Source organism: Cyanistes caeruleus, chromosome 1, assembly GCF_971803275.1.
Source record: "Cyanistes caeruleus chromosome 1, bCyaCae1.hap1.1, whole genome shotgun sequence".
Classification (NCBI taxonomy): domain Eukaryota; kingdom Metazoa; phylum Chordata; class Aves; order Passeriformes; family Paridae; genus Cyanistes; species Cyanistes caeruleus.
The window spans coordinates 39,042,535-39,051,988 of record NC_141701.1 but is presented as its reverse complement, the minus strand read 5'-3'; the positions used below and the strand labels follow the sequence as shown (position 1 = coordinate 39,051,988).

General features: G+C 43.4%; 1 protein-coding gene across 6 annotated transcripts in view; it reads left to right on the top strand.

Moving 5' to 3' along the window:
- The first annotated feature begins 3,876 nt into the window (after positions 1-3,876).
- LYN (LYN proto-oncogene, Src family tyrosine kinase) overlaps positions 3,877-9,454 on the top strand; it is a 50,439-nt gene continuing 44,861 nt past the window's right edge. Inside the window, exon 1 of one of the 6 annotated variants that reach the window (XM_086887856.1) lies at positions 3,877-4,055. The gene's annotated coding sequence lies outside the window, so the exon portion shown is untranslated. Of the gene's footprint in view, positions 4,168-4,596; positions 4,960-9,454 lie in introns of those variants that run through there. The other 5 variants (XM_086887845.1, XM_086887850.1, XM_086887867.1 and 2 more) reach the window with 5 other exon arrangements.

Genomic DNA, 9,454 nt, shown 5'->3' with positions numbered 1-9,454 from the left:
CAACATGACTTTCTTTAAAATAGTAGGTTACAATAAGAAAGGAAATTATGAAAAAAATTAATGCTAAAGAATATACTGCTTTTATTTTCTCCATCAACACTGAATGAAGAATGTCTGCATGACTTTATCATATTTTTTATAATCCACTCTTCATTACCTGTTTAAAAATTGCAACATTATTATAAAGCATGCTGACAATATGCAATTTACTTAATGATAATGTCTTGAGGTAAAATTATGAGAAAAACAATAGTGATGGTGTAAGTGCTGGAACTTCTAAAGAAAAGGCATTTTACTGTGTCTACTGTGATTCCAAATCTCTGGCTCATACAAAACAGCCAGATGTCTAAATGTTTTCATTTTAAATGTGTCTGTACTCTATCTTTCCCTGTGTTTTTTATAAAGAATTGAAATCCTTGCAAATCTGTTTTTGTACAAAGTGATCTTTTCTCTGCTTTTTCTTTAATTGAATGAACCCAGGTATTCCTTGGGATCTCCCTCAAATTATTTCCCTGGTTATGCCACTTATGCTTTACAGACTATTTTTTAGTCTTCTATTAATGCTCTGCTTTTGTATTCAAACATATTGCAGAAAGAGCTCAGCAACAATGAGATTAAGGAATACATAAAATGTAGAGAGAAGTTTATTGCCAGTTTTCATTGTCCATGACAAAGTTTGATTTACTGCCCAGAGTCACTGTTCCCTGCAGTTTGTGCCTCTTCATGCTCCTAAACACAACCTAACCAGGGCAGAAGCAGCTGCCTACACAGGTAGGTAGAGGGATTGGTGTGGACTCTACAAGGCTCATTAAATCAGTAATTAACAGTGCCCAACCAAATATCATTGGTTAATAGACTCCTCTGAGTCTACTGACAAATTGCTCAACTCATTCCTGGCCCAGGCCACTTAGCACTCTCGAAAAATATTCCAGAGCTGGTCTGAGAGTGTACATGGTGTTGTGGTTTAACCCTGGCTGACAACTAAGCACCAGGCAGCTGCTCACTCACTGCCTCCTTCCCAACAGGATAGGGAGGAGACCAGGAAAAAAGTAAAAACTCAGGGGTTCACGTGAGAACAGTTTAATAATTGAAACAAAGTAAAAAAGAATAATAGTAGTAGTACTAGTACTACTACTAACAGTAATAGTAGTAATGAAAAGGAGAGAGAGAGAGAGGAATAAAACCTAAGAAAAAACAAGTGTTTTCCAATAGAGTTGCTCACCACCCACTAATTGGTGCCCAGCCTACCCCCAAGATATGATCAGCCCTGTCCTGGCCAACTTCCCCAGTATATAATAATATATATTAATACTGGGCATGAACAGTTTTGGAACATCCCTTTGGCCAGTTCAGGTCAGCTCCCTCCTGCCTTCTTGTGTACCTGTTCACTGTTGGAGCATGGAAAACTGAAAAGGCTTTGACTTAGGGTAAGCATAAACAACTAAACTACAGTGTGTTACCAACATTATTCTCATACTAAATCCAAAACACTGTACTGCACCAGCTAGTAGGAAGAAAATGAGCTCTATCCCAGCAGAAAGCAGGACACATGGGCCAGTTAGGGGTAGTCCCCATGTTCTGGATGCCAAGAGCATGGACGTGGACTCACTCCTACATTGCCAGCTGGCCCCCATATTGGAGCCCTGCTTTGCAGCCATGCTTGAATCAGCAGCAGAGACATTGTCTGGGAGTCAAATCTTCCCAAAGTGGGAAATCAATTTCTGGGCATGAACACTGGCTGGCTAATGTGACTCACAGTCCTTCCTGCAAGGACTTCCCCTTCAGTGACAGGCTTGAAGTTTCAGTCTTGCCCCATTTTACACCATCCCCCAACTCTCTTGATCTGTGCACGAAGGTATTTAAAACGTGATGAACAGCTGATCTACAGATGTAGTGAGGCTGGAATCAGCTTTTTTTCCCCTTTTGATAAATATATAATGAGAGAGTTCCTTTCCTGCTTATGCTTTCTAAAGTAGATTTTGTACATGTTCTTCTTAAGAGTGAGAATAACGATACATAAACCTATGACATTTCAAATTATACTAACCTGTCTTTTTTTAGAAAAAAATTATAAAGCACAGTGTATTTATTCTCCTCTAACCCTTCTTCATATTAGTTCTTTTAGGGCAGACCTGATGAGTTTGTTCTATTACTAATTAACAATTGCACAGCAATAATAACACCTCTATTAAGGGTAATTCAGCATCTCTTGTATTTTTCCAGATTATTCACATTATAGATAAGATTGCATTCTTCTAGACTTCTGGAATCTATTGTGCATTTATGAAATGAAATTTTATTTTCATCAATGCTTTGTTAGAAGAAGAATTTTTAACTCAGTGGAATACTTGATAATGAAATGAAGAAATAAAGAGGAAAGGGGAAAGAACTAGACAGATACGGGAGCTATGCACCATTTCTTGAAGAGAAAAGGTACAACAAGATCAAGGTGCTTCCCTATAGAGAAAAATGGAAACATGAGGTACTCACAGTGCACTTCCAAACAGAAATAGCTCATTTTACATAAACTTTTGGAATCCAGATTTCCTACCAAAAGAAACCCCCCAAACCCAAGACAATGTATATTTAGTCAGATCTTTCCTTTCTGCATAAACTTTTCATTGGGAAAAAGATTGTTGTCTGGTTTTATTTTTATGTTTTATGTTTTTTTTTATTATTGTTATCATGAAATATCTTTACCTAAGTTGGAGGAAGAGAGAAAAACATTTACCCACTTTTTATTAACAGAACTTGAGGAATTCCCTCTTGTCTCACCCTACAATACTTTTAGAGGCTGGTCTGAGTATTTACACAATATTATTTTAGTCATTGATGATACAATGCAAAGAATATCAGAAACGATTGCCCACTAGATTTTAGAGCTCCACAGTTGCCCAGGGACATCTGGGACTGATTAAGAAATGTAACAGATTATGGTCTCACTGCTTCTATGGACTGAGTCTTCTAGAGCATCGAGGCAGGCGCCTGTGCTGGAGCCAGGGCACTGAGATGGGATTGCAGCACACACCAAGCAGAGTGAAGTGATTGTGCCAGCTGCACATCACTGTGACTGGCAGGCCTTTGCATCAGCATCAGAGATCTGTGAGTGCTATGGACTTTAGGCAGGTTCTCCTCATAAACCCAACAGGGTGTGAGCTGCACTGAGCTTTTTTGAGCTCTTTGGGTGTCCTGTTAGAAGTCTTCACCAGCTCCCGAGTCCACTCCAACCCACAGTTAGGCTGTCCTGGTGGACTTTGAAAGATGTACAGAGGTGCTTTTGAGTGTCTTGCATCTTGTAACACTTTGGCTGTTTCCCAAACTTGATCCATTATCTAAACACTTTCATATGGAAAGCTTAAATGTTTTTCATTTTTAACTCTGCCTTAGAAATCTCTGTGACCTGAACTCGCCCATGTGGTCTGGCAGTACACACATGACACCTTGACTCTAGTTCTTGCAAAGCTTTTCACCTGCATCCTCTGGCCGTTATGTCCATGCATTCATATTTCCTGTTTTGCTGACCTGGGAGATTTTTATTTCACTTTTCACCAGGCTAGTAAATCAGTCTTGAAAGAAAAGAAACATTGAAAGATAAGCATACTTGCTCTTTGTTTCTCTCAACCAAGCCTCCAACGGACCTCAGAAGCTGCTTACAGCGGATTTTTGAAGTTAAGATGTTTTTTTGGCTGTCGGTGGAGCAAGACAGCCTTTTTTCTGCCTCTCAGACTTGGCAAAGACACGGTTTTATTTAGCTGTAACTTCTAGAGCAGGCTCGCTCTGAGGCAGTCCGGCGGGGCTGACCCCCGACACCCCGGCTCGGGCTCCAGCCGGAGGAGCCGGGGCCGCCCCCCGCTGTCGCCGCTGTCCCCCGCATGCAAATGTTCCCCGGCAGCAGGAAGTGCCCGTGCCGGGACCCAGCCGCGGCCGCGCCCCGCCCGCGCAGCGACAGCGGCGCAGCGAGAGCCGCGCTGGGCCCCGCCGCCGGGACAGCCCGCTCCGCGCTCCGGCCGCACGCTGCGCCCCGCTCGCTGCCGCTCAGCTTGCGCGCCGGGAAAGTAAGTGCCTTCCCCCGGCGGCGGTCCCGGCTCGCCCCGCTTCCCCCGCGGGGTGCCGCGGAGCCGCCCCGGCCGCGCTGCCGCCCGGCGCGGTGAGGAGCGGGGCGGAACGGTGAGGCGCGGTGAGGAGCGGGGCGGTGAGGTGCGGTGAGGAGCGGTGCGGTGCGGTTCTGTGAGGTGCGGGGCGGTGAGGTGCGGTTCTGTGAGGTGAGGTGTGGTTCTGTGTGGTGCGGTGAGGAGCGGTGCGGTGAGGTGCGGGGTGGTGAGGTGCGGTGCGGTGTGGTTCTGTGAGGTGCGGAGCGGTGCGGGGACGTGCGGGGCGGTGAGGTGCGGGGCGGCGCGGTTCTGTGAGATGCGGTTCTGTGAGATGCGGTTCTGTGAGATGCGGTTCTGTGAGGTGCGGTGCGGTGAGGTGCGGGGCGGCGCGGTTCTGTGAGGTGCGGTGAGGTGCGGTGCGGTGAGGTGCGGTGCGGCGCGGTGTGGTTCTGTGAGGTGCGGGGCGGTGAGGTGCGGGGCGGTGAGGTGCGGGGCGGTGAGGTGCGGTGCGGGGACGTGCGGGGCGGTGAGGTGAGGTGCGGTACGGTGCGGTGAGGTGCGGTGCGGCGCGGTGTGGTTCTGTGAGGTGCGGGGACGTGCGGGGTGGTGCGGCGGGACCCGGCGCTGCCCGGGCGGCTCTCCCTCGCTTCTGCCCCCGCGAGGAAGTGCCGCTGTCGCCCGATTATTTTACCTGGGGTAAAATAATCATTCTCAAAAGCATGATTTATCTCACACCCCTCCTCCTGGCTTCTGCTGGGATCCGGAGGGCTCGGGTGCCTTTTGGCTGTTTCGTGCCGGGGAGCGTGTGATATTAGCTGGTTAAAGTCTGCAGCCGGCGTTTCAAGCCAAAACGATGGCCTTGACTGAGGTGAGGTGATGTGATCCCTGGGTATCCCTTCTTACACTGCTTTCTTTCTAGGAGCGTAATTTCTGGTGCGTTCTGCAAGTTAGAGCTTCTTCCTCTTAACTCTATGTTCAGGTGTGCTTGGAATTAAAAGAAAGATGAGAAAATGGTATTGTGATGTTTGGTGCCCAGTGTTTCTTGCAGACTACTCTTATAGGTACTGTGTTCCTGAGGAACGGTTCTGAAGGGTTTTCTCCTTACAATTTTAGTTTAGGAGCTGATGCTGTACCTTCAGTAAAGCAGTTAAGAGTTTCTGTTGAAATTGCATCTTTCAACTGCTTGCAGTGAATGGGTTGGCACAAACTCATCTTGCTGCCTTGCTCTCCCCTCTGTTGGCACTAAAGACCAAAGGGATTAACGCTTAAAACTTGTTTAGCCAGGTTATATTCCCACGGATATACGTAGGGAGCACACAGCTGGTTTCATCTGAAACCCCAAATCAATATCTCCTGCCTTTCATTCCCACCTTTGGAGAAACACTGACCAATCTTAATGTATTTTAGGACATTGGAATACAAATTGGAAATTAAAATTTTTAAGCTTGGTCCCATCAAGTACCTGTAAGACTTTTGCAATTTAGGAATAGCAATGTTAATTGAAGGTATCTGTAAAGTACAAGTGCCACGTAGATAAATCTGCACTCAGCACAGTATCACTATAGAGTTAAAACAAAAAGCAGAAGATAAGTGTTGAGAAATTGCAAAGCTATGTTGGGAAGACGTAGCTCAGTTTTACCGAAAGGAGAGTTAAATTGTGTTTGCTAAATTGTGTTGTGTTTGGATTGTTTCCAACCCAAGGACAGAATAGGTGTTATCTTTTTAATATGTACTATCAACAGCACTGAAAGTATGGATGAGGAAAAAAAATCAAATTGTTTTCTCTGAAAAAGTAGCAACAGGCTAGAAATCAGTTAGATACTGTTAATAGGATGTTAAGGAACCTTGGAGAAGGATTGAATGTAATGAACTGTGAGATCAAAAGATGTATTATTTTATGGATCTCTTCTGAGATTTGAAGCTTTTTTTCTTTCTCTGTTTCAACTTTGTGAGCTACAGGCTAGTTAGGAAAGAATTCTTTATTTAATAACATAAAAATCTACTTTAATTGTGTTGAGAGAAATTTCTTTTTAACCATGAAGACACAGAACGATCATCTCTGTACAGCAACTGTCTGACTTCAAGTTATCCTGTTTTTCTCTATGTTTAGAGGTGTTTCCTACAGTAATATACAGAAGACATGGTAAGGTTTTGGTTTTCCTTTTTAAGCCCCTGGACCAGTGGGGTTGTGCAATGACTCTTCCTGACAAAGCAATCAATTGTGAAACTTTACAACGCAAAGTTAAACCCTGTTGCCTTTAAATTGTTTAATACTATGGGGGTTAATGTTACCCTTTCCAAGAGAGTTTCCATAAATGTGAAACTATTCCTTGCAGGTATTTATGAATAGATAGGTGTTTATGAATGTGTAAGTAACTATTTCATAGTACTGTCCCCCCTCAGTTTATCTATGTAATTGAAGTGACCTCTCTTCCTATGGCCTTTTTGACTCCTGTAAGCTAAATGGCAACACAGAACAGCAAGTGTTGCAGTAAAAAATTCCTATGACAGGCAATGAAAACAAATCCAAGGTCTTCCTGGCTCAGCTTAGTACCTGTTCCTCAGTGCAGTCTGTCACCAGATCAGAGATGCTACACCTGGCCCTTCTTGTGGGGCAAATCAGGGAGCAGCATTGATCTCTCTGCAGTTATTTGGGAAAGTTTAAGTGCTGCCGTCTTTAATCTCAGATGTGGTTCCATTGCTGTCACAAAAAGGAGGTGTTTGCCTACCTCTATTCTGCATGTTATTTTGAATCTTAATTGGAATCTTTGAGGTTGTGGGATGAACACATGTTGATCATGAGACGATTTTTGTTCTTTTCAAAGGGCTAGACAATCTGGGAAGGAGATGGGACCTTTCCTCCTTCCCATACGTGCATATCCTGAGTAACTGAGTGATTTTTTTTTTCTTCTGTCCAGGGAGTTGTAAAGCCATTTTTACTCTTGGGGTTCAGGGAACCCTTTTCAAAACTGAGTGAACAGAGAAGACAAACACATGGGGAATAACTAACTTAACTAACTAATTCATGGGGTGGGCATTAGGTATAACCTAGGATTCCTAGCGATCTGCTGTGGTCACATGGCTGTGCGTGGAGGTGGATGTCTGCTGCCACGGAGATCCCAGAAGGATATGAGCTGTCATGTGCTAATGCAGGGGATGGGAGGAGAATCAGTGGGCCAGGGATCCTGAGGGTTGTGTGACCTTTATATGCAGAGAATGATACTTCCTCTTGAAGCTATAGAGCTGAGTGTGTAAATAATTACACCAAACCAGCATTTATAAGCAGCATTTATTATAATATTGCCCCTGTAGGATTTCCATCTCTAAGCAAAAAGGCTTCATACTGTAGAAAAACCAGTTGCCCAGCTGAGAATTGGGATTTTCGTCCTGTTGAGCACATTCCCACTTCCTATTTCTCCCGTTTATTTTTGTCCCCTCTTTAATGAGAGTGGAGGAATGCTAGAGATGGTGTAATAAGAAAGGCTTCCAGACTTGCTAAGCCATACCACAGGAAACTGTAGATAAAAATGTAAAATTACATCTGTATGAAAACAGTCTTTAATGACGCAGAGAGGGTGAAGGAGTCTGCCACCCTGTAAACAGTGATGGTGCCTCCTCAAATAAATCAGCCTGCACTAATGAAAGACAAATGCAATGTAACTGTCCTTAGTGTGACTGTTCCTAGTTTAAACTTCATTGTCCTTTGGGGAAGGATGGAAAGGTCTGTGCTTTCATATTTATTTTTGCCTGATTCAGATACATTTCCTGTTGACATTGTCATTAAATGCTGTAATTTCCGAGACTGAATTATTCACGTTTGAGTTCAGCATCTTTCCTGAAAAACGTGAGTTCATGGAACAAAACACGAAGGCAGAACTCATCATGTGCTGGAAGCATTTCCTCCAAATATTTATGAGATTCTTGTATTTGTTTTGTGCCCTAAAGAACTTCTCATAGAAGTAAATAGATCGGTTACTTTTGTTAGGCAAATGTCAGAAGAGAAATGGTATTTTGACAGTAACACTTCGCTGGGGAGAAAAGAAGTAGGACACTGGGGAAGGGTAGAGGGAGTAATGGGAAGATCTCATTTCTCTGGTGGGTTAAAAGGCTGGACTAGTACTGTGCAGGCCTGCCTTTGCTCTCCCTTAGGTCAGCATTGCCTGTCTTTTTCAAACTGCTGGCATCTTAAGTATCTACAATTGGTTCCTGTGTTTGCGCAGCACACTTGTCTTACGTCTTCTGTTCAAAGGACTCCAGTGATAAACACTCTGAACAGTGTCCTTCTTCCTCTATGGTCTCTGTTGCATGTGGCTGAAGGCTACTTCTTCCTGTGGTTGACCTATTATAGAGTTTATTACTTTAATTTGAAAAGGCCAGCTGTGATAGGAAATAGTGCAATCTTGAGCTGGAACACGTGATAGTTCGCCAAAGGCGTTGAACTATGGGATGCAGCTACCCTTCTGCAATGGCACTTTTTGCAGTTTTCTCTGTCCTAGAGGGCTGCTCTAAGTATGGAAATGATAAAATTTTGAAAGGAAAGGACTCCCTGTGCGATGTACTTTTAACTTCTGCTTTGTTGGTTTAAAAAAAGCTGTTTCAGGAAGTTCATAAAAAAAAAGCATAATCAGTTAAGTGGGCTTTCTGATGTGGTATCTACAATCTATTGCTCTTTTTTCATGTTTCCTTCATTAGTCTGTACACATAGGTGAGTACAAGTCTGTTGGTTTGGGTTTTTTTTTTTATGAAATCTTATTCAGGTTTTAACTTAGGTTTAAAATGAAGTAATATGGTATCACAGGAATTAGTACAGAAGTATATTTGGCTGCTAAGTAGGTTTTTTCTTTCCATGTATGACTGTACCAGGGGCTTAGAACAAAATTAATAGCAAAAGTTAATATGTTTGAGTGAATTCTTACATAGTGGTAACACATTTATAAATCAGTAGGTCTGACCTATGGCTAAGTTCTACTCTATTCAGACAAAAAGAATATTTCCTGGTAGTGTCAACTGAGTAGGGAAAGATCTGAATAGTAGCACATCTACTGCACATAAAATTGCCTGCTCCAATGTCCCTTGCCGGAATCATGAGGTTTATATTCATTAGATCCAGTGCACAGAAAATTATTTTCTCCGGGATAGCCCCAGTCTTGCCATGTGTTTTGATGGATTTTTAAAATCCTTCAGTAAGTACTAAATTCCCTGGGGAGCTGTGATTCAGGTGTGAGTGGACAAAGACTGGAGAACCAGGGTTAAGTGATTGCCGGAGCTGGTGTCAGTTTCACTGAGGAAGTGAAAGTTTTTGGTAAACAAACAGGAAGGGGATGGGCAGGAGAAAGAGGAAATCCTATACTGGATGTTCTGTG